Genomic DNA, 13,148 nt, shown 5'->3' with positions numbered 1-13,148 from the left:
TATTGCCCAAGTGAGTGGATTTGATTCATATAACTTTCAAAGTCCAACTCCTCAATATAAAATGACGAAAATAAGCCTAAGAAGTTTTTGTGACTTGCCCAAGGTCATATAGAAAGTTAGCAGGGCTCCAGGGAGAAACCAAGTTTTCTGATACCTACTTCCAGGCTTATTCTAATTCATTATGGTTCTGTGTGTGTGTGTGTGTGTGTGTGTGTGTGTGTGTGTGTGTATGAAGGGGTGTTCTAAAACTCCATGCTTCTCTTGCAGTTCACGTAGCTTTAAAAGTACAAGATGGCACTAATCATAATTTAGCTTCAGAAGGTTGTGAAAGTCACTCACTTGTGTCCAACTCTTTGAAATCTCATGGACTATATAGTCCATGGAATTCTCCAGGCCAGAATACTGGAGTGGGTAGTCTTTCCCTTCTCCAGGGGATCTTCCCAACCCAGAGACTGAACCCAGCTCTCCCACATTGTGGATGGATTCTTTACCAGCTGAGCCACAAGGGAAGCAAATACTGGAGTAGGTAGCCTTTCCCTTCTCCAGGGGATCCTCCCAACCCAGGAATCAAACCAGGATCGCCTGCATTGCAGGTGGATTCTTTACCAACTGAACTATCAGGGAAGCCCCATATAATTTAGTGGTATTAGATAAATAAGAAATATAGAATCTTCTATCAGGTAGGCTAACATAGCTTTCAAATATAAAATATGAATTGAACTTGTAAACTTAAGATAGACTATGTTAATGAGAATGTTCTTGAAAAACATATGGTAACTCCTTTAATTAGACAATGTTAATGTCATTTTCACCCTTTGGATCTTTAGCTAGATTGAAGTTGAATGAGCTTTGTAACAGAAATGGATTCAGAAAGAAATTGGACAAAGGCATATAAAAGGCTTCATTGATCTGTTAATAGAAAGATCAGTTCAGTTCAGTTCAGTCGCTCAGTCGTGTCCAACTCTTTGCGACCCTGTGAATCACAGCACACCAGGCCTCCCTGTCCATCACCAACTCCCCAAGTTCACTCAAACTCACGTCCATCGAGTTGGTGATGCCATCTAGCCATCTCATTCTCTGTCATCCCCGTCTCCTCCCACCCCCAATCCCTCCCAGCATCAGAGTCTTTTCCAGTGAGTCAACTCTTCACATGAGGTGGCCAAAGTATTGGAGTTTCAGCTTCAGCATCAGGCCTTCCAATGAACACCCAGGACTGATCTCCTTTAGAATGAACTGGTTGGATCTCCTTGCAGTCCAAGAAAGATAGGGCATCTTAAATGAATGACCGAGAAGGCTCAGAAGTTCTAAATAAAAACTTGTATACTTATAAATATTACAGGTTACTCTATCCCTAGTAGCTAGGATAATGGTTACCACAGAGATAAAGACTTCCTTGGCAATACGGTGTAGTCCCTCCAGTTGATAGAACATAAAATGTTTAAGCTCTTAAGATGATGTGGTAGATCAGTTATAAAGGTCCTAGGCTTCCACCCCTCTGTGGACTCCCATTCTTTGCAGTGTGCTTTGCAGTTAGCCTGGTCCTCCTCGCTCCTGCTCCTGCCTGAATCTGACTGACTTTGTGACTTGTTTTGGCCGATAGAATGTGATGGAAATGATGGTGCGCCAGTTCTGAGGCTAGGTCTTTTGAAGCCCATATACATATGCACTCTCTCTTAGCATTCTTCATTCACTGTGAGAACAAACCCAGAGTAGCCTGCCAGATGATGAAGAGTCACAAGGAGCAGAGACAGGTCATCTAAGCTGTTCAGCTAAGTTCAGTTGCTCAGTGGTGTCCGATTCTTTGTGACCCCATGGACTGCAACATGCCAGGCCTCCCTATCCATCACCAACTCCTGGAGTTTACTCAAACTCATGTCCATTGAGTCAGTGATGCCATCCAACCATCTTATCCTCTTCATCTCCTTCTCCTCTCACCTTCAATCTTTCCTAGCATCAGGGTCTTTTCAAATGAGTCAGCTCTTTGCACCACGTGGTCAAAGTATTGGACTTTCAGTTTCAACATCAGTCCTTCCAATGAATATTCAGGACTGATTTCCTTTAGGATGGACTGGTTGGATCTCCTTGCAGTCAAAGGGACTCTCAAGAGTCTTCTCCAACACCACAGTTCAAAAGTATCAATTCTTCTGTGCTCAGCTTTCTTTATAGTCCAACTCTCACATCCATACATGACTACTGGAAAAACTATAGCCTTGACATTCAAGCTGAGGTCATGCTAAAGCAACCAGTTCCCAGCTGACCTGCCAGTTGACTGCTGATGAATGAGTGAGCCACGCCAAGCTCAGCTGAGCATAGAAGAATTGACCAGTTAACTGGAGACTTGTGAGTTAAATCAGTGCTTATTTTTTTAAGCCACTCAGTTTTGGATGGTTTGTTAAGCAGCGTGATTATGGCAATAGTTGTGTGTGACTACAATTCTACTATTTAGAATTCCTATTTCAAAATGAGCCCAGTTTTACATTATGGAAGTGCAGGTATTTTCTGAGGGAGCATGTACTGAGCAACCATAAAACTGGAGTCTCAAAAGAAGCAACACACACATTTGTACAAGTGCAGACAAAGAAAGGCTTTAAGGGCTATGCTTTCCAATGGGAGAGACCAAATGACTACATATGTGACAAAACCTAAGCATAACTAAGTAAACTTAAATACACAGACGTATGTTCTTTTCTATCTGGTATCCTTTTCTTTGGCTTCCCAGGTGGCATAGTGGTAAAGAATCTGTCTGCCAATGCAGGAGACATAGAGACATGGGTTCAATCCCTTGGTTAGGAAGATCCCCTGGAGTAAGAAATGGCAATCCACTCCAGTATTCTTGACTGAAAAATTCCATGGGCAGAGGAGCCTGATGGGCTATAGTCCATGGGGAGGCAAAGGGTTGGACATGACCAAGCATGAACACAAATGCTCTTATTACTTTGGTAGCAATACCATGATGGGCTTCAGGGAACTCTCCCATTAGATACAATCTTGGTGAGACTTCCAGTCAAGCTGCTTCCATCACACTTTGGACAAGAGGTTGGCACAAGACTGAAGCGATCAAACAAGCTCTCTATAGAATTTGGGTCTTGATTAGGGTAACACGGGTTGAAGCTTCTCCTATTTCCTGCAGGGTTGTCTGTTCAAGTAACCATTAATTCTGTTAAATCTCCTTTCACTAAATTTCTAATCTACCCCTTCCTTTTTTGGTTCTCATGGGGGTTTTATAAACCCATGCCTTTATCATTCACATTTCACACAGAATACTGGGAATGAATAGATGGTCCTCAGAAACCCTGATAAGTCTCTGTAGGAAGGAGGGAAGGGCATTTTTGCCCTTTGTGTATAGGCCCTATGCTGGACACTGGTGGATAACCTTCAAGATAGGAATAAGAAAAGGAAATAAAGGCTCCTTAAGTGAATTTCCCCCAAGCTAATTAGCTGCTAAGTAGAAAGCTGTTATGGAATGAATTTGTCCCCCACAATTTTTAAAATATTTTATTGAAGTATGATGTGACAGGGCTGTCTGTTGTCACCCTGTTTATGTAACCTGTATACTGAGCACATCATGAGAAATGCCAGGCTGAATGAGAAATGCTGAGCTGGAATCAAGATAGGCAGGAGAAATATTAACAACCTCAGATACGTGGATGATACCCCTTTAATGGCAGAAAGTGAAGAAGGACCGAAGAGCCTTTTGATGAGGGTGAAGGGGGAGAGTGAAAGAGTCAGCTTAAAACTGAATATTAAAAAACTAAGATCTGACCCCATTACTTCATGACAAATCGAAGGGGAAAACGTGGAAGTAGTGACAGATTTCCTCTTCTCAGGCTCTGAAATCCCTGTGGATGGTGACTGTAACCATGAAATCAGAAGATGATTGCTACTTAGCAGGAAAGCTATGACAAACAAAGATAGGGTCTTGAAAAACAGAGACATTACTCTGCCAACAAAGGCCTGTAGTCAAGGCTATGGTCTTCCCAGTGGTCTAGTATGTTTGTGAGAGCTGGACCGTGAAGAAGGCAGAGCGCCAAAGAATTGATGCCTTCGAACTGGGGTGCTGGAGAAGACTCCTGAGAGTCCCATGGACAGCAAGGAGATCAAACCAGTCAATCTTAAGGGAAATCAACCCTGAATATTCATTGGAAGGACTGATGCTGAAGCTGAAGCTCCAGTATTTTGATCACCTGATGCGAACAGCCAACTCACTGGAAAAGTCCCTGGTGCTGGGAAAGATTGAGGGCAGGAGGAGAAGAGGGCGTCAGAGGGTGAGATGCAACGGACATGAACTTGGGCAATCTTCGGGAGATGGTGAGGAACAGGGAGGTCTGCTGTGCTGCAGTCCATGGGGCTGCAAAGAGTTGAACACAACTGGGTAATTGAACAACAACAACAACATAATTCATTTACAATGTTGTGTTAATTTCTGCTGTACAGCAAAGTGATTCAGTTATATGTATACACACACACCCACACACACACACATATATTCTTTTTCATATTCTTTGCCATTGTCATTTAAACAGGATATTGAGTGTAGTTCCCTGTGCTATACAGTAGGATCTTATTGTTTATCCATTCTATATACACTAGTTTGCATCTGCTAATCAGAAACTCCCAATCCTTCCCTTCCCACCCCTCCCCCCTTGACAACCACTAGTTTGTTCTCTGTGTGAGTTTGCTTCTGTTTTGTAGATACATTTATTTGTATCATATTTTATATTTCACATATAGGTAATATTGTATGATATTTGTCTTTCTCTTTTTGACTGACTTTGCTTAGTATGATAATCTCTAGGTCCATCCATGTTCCTGCAAAAGACATTATTTCATTTTTTATGACTGAGTATTATATATCTCACATCTTCTTTATCCATTCCTTGGACATTTAGGTCGCTTTCATGTCTTGGCTATTGTAAACAGTGCTGCTGTGAGTATTGTTTTTGTTGTCGTTGTTTTGTTTTTGGTCATTAAATCATGTATGACTCTTTTGCAACTCCATGGACTGTGACCCACCAGGCTCCTCTGTTCACAGGTATAGGATGCATGTATCTTTTCATTTTTAATTGATAATTTAATTTTCATTTTATATTGGAATATGTTGATTTGCACTATTGTGTTAGTTCCAGGTGTACAGCAAAGTGATTCAGGTATACATATATTGTTTCTTTTTCAGTTTCTTTTCCTATATAGGTTATTATATAATATTGAGTAGAGTTCTCTGTGCTATAGAGTAGGTCTTTGTTGATTATCTAGTTTATATATAGCAGTATGTGTAAGTCAATCCCAAACTCCTAATTTATCCCTCCCCCCACTTCCTCTTTTTGTAACCACACGTTTGTTTTCAGTCTGTGAGTCTGTTTCTCTCGTGCAAATAAGTTCATTTGTATCATTTTTTTAGATTCCACATATAAGTGATATCATATGATATTTGTCTTTTTCTGATTTACTTTTACTTAGAATAATAATCTCTAGGTTCATCCATGTTGCTGTAAGTGGCATTATTTCATTCTTTTCAATGGCTGAGTAATATTCCATTGTATATATATATATATCATATCTTCTTTATCCATTCCTCTGTTGATGATATTTAGGTTACTGCCTTGTCTGGCTATTGTAAATAGTGCTGCAATGAACACTGAAGTGCATGGATCTTACTGAATTATGGTTTTCTCTGGATATATGCCAAGAAGGGTTATTGCTGGATCATATTTTCATCAGGGACATTGGCCTGTAGCTTTCTTTTTTTGTGATATCTTTGTCTGGTTTTGGCATCAGGGTGATAGTGGCCTCATAGAATGAATTTGGAAGTGTTTCTTTCTCTGAAATTTTTTGAGAGTTTCAGAAGAATAGGTATTAACTCTTAATGTTGATATAATTTGCATGTGAAGCTATCTGGTCATAGACTTCTGCCTGTTAAAAGTTTTTAATCACCATTTCAATTTTAGTACTTGTTATCAGTCTGATCATATTTCCTATTTCTTCTTGGTTCAGTCTTGGAAGATTGTACCTTTCTAAGAATTTCTCCATTTCTTCTAGACTCTCCATTATATTAGCATATAGTTGCTTGTAGTAGTCTCTTATGATTCTTTGTATTTCTGTGGTGTCCAGTGTAACTTCTCCTTTTCCACTTTTCCTTTTATTAATTTGAGTCCTCTTCCTTTTATTTCCCCATGATGAATCTGGATAATCAATTTCGTTCATCTTTTCAAAGAACTGCTTTTAGTTCCATTATTCTTTTATACTATTTTCTTCATCTCTATTTCATTTATTTCCACTCTGATCTTTATGATTTCTTTCCTTCTGCTAACTTTGAGTTTTGTTTGTTCTTCTTTCTCTAGTTGCTTTAGGGTAGGGTTAGGTTGTTTATTTGAGATTTTTCTTGTTTCCTACAACATAGTTAAAGTGCTGTAAACTTCCCTCTTATAACTGGTTTTCCAGTGTCCCATAGTTTTTGGTTTGTCGTTTTTTTGTTTTGTTTTCATTTTCCTCTAGATGCATTTTGATTTCCATTTTGTTTTCTTCACTGATCCATTGTCTGCTTAGTAGCACATTGTTTAGCTTCCATGTGTTTGTGCTTCTTATATATATATATTTTTTTGTAGTTAATTTCTAATCTCATAGTGTTGTGGCTGGAAAAGATGCTTGAAATGGTTTCAATTTTCTTAAATTTGCCAAGGTTTGCCTTGTGACTCAGCTCATGATATATCCTGAAGAGCGTTCCATACACTTGAGAAGAATATGTATTCTGCTGATTTCAGATTAAATGCTCTATAAATAGCAACTACGTCCATCTGGTTTAATGTGTCATTTAAGGCCTGTGCTTCCTTATTGCTTTTCTGTCTGGATGATCTGTCCACCTATGTATGAGGGGTGCTAAAGTTCCTTACTATTATTGTGTTACTGCCAATTTCCCCTTTTAAGTCTGTTAACATTTGCCTTATATATCAAGGTGCTCCTATGCTGGGTGCGTATACATTTACAGTCGTTAAATCTTCTTCTTGGATCAATCCCTTGATCTTCATGGAAAGTCCCTTATCTCTTGTGTTGCATGCATACTAAGTCATTTCAGTCATGTGTGACTGTGTGCTTCAGTCATACCTGACTCTTTGTTCCTCTGTCCAAGGGATTCTCCAGGCAAGAACACTGGAGTGGATTGCCATGCTCTCCTCCAAGGAATCTTCCCGACCCAGGGATTGAACCTGCATCTCTTATGTCTCCTGCGTTGGCAGGCAGGTTCTTTACCACTGGCACTACCTGGGAAACTCTTATCTCTTGTAACAGTCTTTACTTTAAAGTCTGTTTTGCCTGATAAGAGTATTGCTACTCCAGCTTTCTTTTGATTTTCATTTGCATGGATTATCTTTTTCCATACACTCACTTTCAGCCTGTGTGTGTCCCTAGGTCTGAGGTGGTTCTCTTACAGAAAGTATGTATATGGATCTTGTTTTGGTATCCATTCAGCCAGTTTATATCTCTTGGTTGAAGCATTTAATCCATTTACATCAAGTTGGTGGACTAGAAGTATTTGGATCTCATCTCCTCCACAAATACATCAAAAATACATCTGGAGTATGTGGGAATGGAACAATTCCCATAGAACCCCTCGAGAACACTGGCAGAAGACTTCAAATACCTGAAAAGGACAAGAAAGATCTCTATGTAACTAGGTAGGATGAAAGGGGAAAAAAAGAGGAAGTGGGATGGGAACTGTGGCCTTGGAAGGGAGCTGAAAAAAGGAAAAGTTCCTATACCCTGGGAAGACCCTCACTTGCAGGGAGATTTGTACAGAAAGTAAGCTTTAGAGGCTCAGAGAAGGGCACAGCAACTGGTTTGTGGCAGACAGAATAGCGAGAGACCTACACAAACATCTGTGTCAACACCCTGCTCATTGTAGACTTAGACACGTGTTGCTGGGCTGCGTGAGGGCTGGGTGCTAAAGCTTGGGGTTTAGAGGACAGTCCTGGAGAGAGGAGTGCTGCTGGCTGTGTGGAGATGCCTGAAGGCACGGAGTGTGCCTTGACTGCAACTGTGGAGAAGGAAACCCAGGCCACTATAGAACTGAAGTGCTATTGTTGAGTGACACAAAAAGGGAGAGGTGGGGATGCCTTGGCAGCCTTTTTCTCCACTTGCTACTCCCTGCCTCCATGGCTCTGGAAGAGCCCACCCCAGCCACCACCTCGGTGGGCTCTCACAACCCAGCCACCATCTCAGCAGGCTTCTGTACCACAGCTGCCACTTCAGGGCATCCCACAGCCCACAGCTGTTTCAGGAGGCTGTGGGATCAGATGCCAGTGGGTTGCCCACAGCCAGTCAGGGCTAAAAACCACAGCTGAGTCCCAGGGCCTTCATGTCTTAGGAAGCAAGGCTGAAGTCTCTCCCCTTGGCTGCACAAGCTGCAGATTTACACCTCCACTGCTGGCTTTGTAAATTCAGTGCCTGCAGGACATCTGAGGGGACAACGGTGCTCTCATGGCTGAGACAGCTCTGGCCTAGCAGCTGTGGACTTTGTGGGCACACGCATATGGAGGCTGGACTGAGCCAGCATCTGAGCTGTCTCCATTGTGCTCCTAGCAGGTCCAGGTGCTCAACTTCTGCAGTCCTTGAACCTGACTTGAGTGAATCTGTGCTGGTGGCCTTATAAAAACAATATCTGATAGAAACCAGGGCTCATTGCCAGCACTCCCAAAGATGAGGTGGGGCCAAGGGCAGTGCCAACCATGGTGCATTTTGTAAGCCTGCAAAATGAGTGACAGATACCAGAACAGAGCACTGTCACCGGTTAACAGCTCTGGCAGAGGAATACTCAGCAACTCCTCTTCCAGCGGGAACACTGCAATTCCACCTACCTCACACTGTAGCTCAGAAACACAGCTCAGAAAGGATCTGAAGGCTTCTACTCCAACAACTAGGGAACATACCTGGCCCATGACAGGGTAGTGACAGCCACATAGCAAAGAGGAGCCCCTGCTCAATGTCTGGTGCAGGCTCTGGTCACCAAAACACCAGTCACACCTCCTATCAAGGGGTAATGGCCAGCATATGCTGAGGAAAGAGGCAGGAGGCAGACACACTAAAAATAACTTTCACACCAAAAAATAAATCCATACAAACGACACATAGACACTCCCTAGAAAAAAGCCCCTTCACGATCACACTATATGATTGTTTCTCCTAAACTCATGGAACAAGAGACATAACCAAAAGGAGCAGAGGAGCCCCTCCCAATGAAAAGATCAAGAGAATTTTCCTGAAAAAACAAATGATGTAATAGATCTCTTCAGTCTAATAGACATAAGTTCAAAAAAAGAGATAATGAAAATACTGAAGGAATTAGAAATGCTGACCACTATAAAAAGAAACTAGAAAGTGTAAAAGGAAAAATTAGGGCACTCATCCACCAAGGTTAAAGCTAAGCTAAAGGCAATGATAGCAGAACGAATAAATGATATGAAAGGTAGAATAACGGAAATCACCCAGTCAGAACAACAGACTAAAAAAATCAAATGAAAAAAATGAAAGCAAATTAAGAGACCTATGGGAGACTATAAAGTGTGCCAATCTACACACAATAGGGATCCCAGAAGGAAAAGAAAGTAAAAAGGAAATTGAAAATGTATTTGAAGAAATGATGGCTGATAACTTCTCAAATTCAACAGATATCCAGGTACAGGAAGCACAGAATGTTAATGTACTTGAATAACAGGATAATCAGAAATCAAAGCATACAATAGATTCATGAAAACCAAAAGAAAAAGAATATAACCATAATATAATACAAAAGAAAGTTATCAAACCACAAAAGGGAAAACAGAAAAGCAAAGGGATAAAGAAGAAATACAAAATCAACAGGAAAATGGCATTTAAAATGGAAATAAATACATATCTATCAATACCTTAAAAGCCAACGGACTAAATGCTCCAATCAAAAGACCCAGAGTAGCAGATTGGGTAAAAAAAAACAAGAGTCTACAATATGCTGCCCATAAGAGACCCACTTTAGGCCAAGGACACAAATAGATTGAAAGTAAGGGGGAAAAGTAATGGAAAAAGCTATTTCATACAAATGAAAATGACAAGAATTAAAGTTGAAGCTCCCCTGCCTCCCTCCAAAAAAGCCTAGGTACCTCAGAACGTGGTTGTATTTGGAACAAGGGTCTTTACAGAGATGATTAAGTTAAAATGAGGTTTTTAGGGTAGGCCCTAATACAATATGATTTGTGTCCTTGAGAAGAAGGAATTAGGGCATAGACATATACAGAGGGAAGACAAGGTGAAGACATGGGGAAGATGACCTTTTATAAGTCAAGGACAGAGGCCTGGGACAAATCTTTCCCTCGCTGCCCTCAGAAGAAACCAATTCTGCCAGCACTTTGATCTCAGATTTCTATCTTCCAGAACTCTAAGAAAAAAATTCTGATGTTTAAGCCACCCACTTTGAGATACTATTTATAGCAACCTTTGTTGTTGTTGTTGCTAAGTTGTGTCCGACTCTTTGTGACCCCGTGGACTGCAGCACGCCAGACCTCCCTGTCTCTCCGGGTCTCCTGGAGTTTGCTCAAACTCATGTCCTTTGAGTTGGTGATACTATCCAACCATCTTATCCTCTGCCACCCTCTTCTCCTTCTGCCTTCAATCTTTCCTAGAATCAGGGTCTTTTCCAATGACTTGACTGTTCACATGAGGTGGCAGCCTTAGAGAACCAATATAAACTCTCAGATTGAAATACAACTCTGTGTAACTGTAAGATATATGTTCTTTTTACTGTGTTGTAAGGTATGTTGTTGTTGTTTAGTTGGTAAGTTGTGTACGACTCTTTTGCTATCCCACGGATTATAGCCCACCATGCTCCTCTGTTCATGAAATTTCCAAGACAAGAATATTGGAGTGGGTTGCCATTTTCTTCTCCAGGGAATCTTCCCAACTCAGGGATGAAACCTGCATCTCCTGCTCGGCAGGCGTTCCTTATCACTGAGCTGCTTGGGTACAGGATGATGAAAACTCCAGATCCCAGTTCTTATTTTTGAAAAGAAAAATGCATATGAAAGGGAAAAAACTTAAGAAAATGAAGAGTTTCCTTTATGACTTAAGAATCTATATTCTTAACCATTACTGTACTCCAGCTTTATTTCTGTACAATACTCGACATTCACATTTTCCTGTCTTCCCAGTCCAACTATCAGCTTTGAGAAATGGTTTTAATGGTATTTGATAATCTGTTTTAAGAGTGCTATAACACACCTCCCCTGTGTCATAATCCTGCTATCTTGAAACAAAATGCCATCTAATGTAGGTTTCCCAGTGATCACTGTTTCTGAAGTTTTATAGAACTTAAACTTTGGGTGAGGAATCAGGTCACACGATTTATGTTGACTGAGCTTTTCAATTCTTAAAACCACAATTAATTAGGAAAGGGAAAAGGCATAAGATAAAAGGAAATTTGTCCAGCTAACAAAGTCAGTTAATCCAAGAATGAAATTTAAATTCATAGCCCCTGCTTAGAGTATCTAATATTCACATTTTAAAGAATTTGTTTTTTGGAAACCTTTATAAAGCTCTCCACTGTTACAATGTATTGCCATCTGGAGTTTAGCATTTATAAAATGTGCAGTTAAGGGATGCCAAGATATGCCTCATGCAGACCAGATGGTACAATAACAGCTCTGTCTGTTTTTCTGGCAAAAAAAATAGGACTTTGAATGTCTTGAAACTTATGTGAATTAATTAAACCCCATCAATACTTCAGGGACATTATAATTTCAATACTCCATTTATCCACCTAAATATTTTCATAAATGCTTTCATTTGAAGAAGAAAAAGCAAAAGGGAAGACAATGGTTCTTTTGATTGCTTCATGTTTGTGTTTAACAGTGTTTCAAAGGAAAACACCACCAATGATCTTCAGTGTGGGAAAGAAAGTTTCTCTGTACTTTGAGTTACCTATGAGTTTAAATGAAAAGCAGGGTTGTTGAAATCTCTTTTTAAAAGAAAAAGTCCACATCAAATAGGCTGAACAGTTTTAGTACTGTGATGAAGAGAAAAAATACACATGTAAGTGACATTTCTTAATAATCCATATGAAAATGTCTCTACTGCAACAGATATATTTATCATAAACCCATTCAGCACATATAGTTGTGTGTTAACAATGCCTGGTTCTGCCCTTGCCTGATTCATCTAAGTTTTCTGCTAAAAACAGGGCTTTTGTAATCCCCTTTATTTTCATTTACTTTCTGTTATTGCTTTTATTTTCAATAGAATTTATAATCAGATACTCATTAGATGAAGTAATCTTGTTAAAAGTAAATTTTCTGCTTGGATCTTTTCATTTTCCTTACTACATAAAAATTGTGCTTCCCTACCAGACAAGGGAATTTCCTCTGTAATTAGATGTGAATAGCTTTGAAGAACAGACAATGTGTGCTTTTCAAAGCCAGATCCCTTGTGGTTCAGGGGGCAATCTCATTAATAAAAACATGGGTTGCACAAGCTGTTGAATTTCTTTCCCAAAGAGCAGTGAATGGTTTTTCAGAACAAAGGAGAAGATTGTTTTCCACTTTGCTGGCATGGTTTTTCTTGCAATGGACTGGAAGTATTACCTCCCACTAATCTTTGTCTTTTCTTTTCCTCTCCTTGAGAAAAGGATCATATACAACTCTCTTATACAGATAGATCAGTCCTGAATAAATCCTCCATCCAAAGGCTACTTGGCCAGGATTGCCTTCATGGTACATGGGACTCCTGTTCAGACCACTCAGCTATCAGGTAGCTGCTATTAAACATGAGAGGTCACAAAATTATAAATACAACAATGAAGAGTTGAAAATGGCATTGCTCTGTGCGGAAAAGCAGACCCATTGGTGAGAGAATCTCTGCAAATGCTGTCCCTGGAAGCTCATTAACCCTGTTTTCCTACAAGCCTTTGGCAAAAAGAAGTGGTATCTAGGCAGAAGGGCTCTCAGAATTACATTCTTGGAGATCCTGGTAACAGGTTGAGTTTCTGGAGTTTTAGAAAAACAAAGAAGGAAATAGAGCCTACTCCTCTGACCCTAAGCAGCAACAAGTGACACAGAAGTCAGTTGCAGGATGTTTCACTAAAGTTATACTAATAGTGCAGGAGTGTGGGGAGATGTGGGTAGCAGGGTTGGTTG

The sequence above is a fragment of the Moschus berezovskii genome, chromosome 27, assembly GCF_049115385.1.
Source record: "Moschus berezovskii isolate FMDL1 chromosome 27, NW_MosBer_1.0, whole genome shotgun sequence".
Taxonomy (NCBI): Eukaryota; Metazoa; Chordata; class Mammalia; order Artiodactyla; family Moschidae; genus Moschus; species Moschus berezovskii.
The sequence above is the reverse complement of the archived record's forward strand: the minus strand, read 5'-3'. Positions refer to the sequence as shown.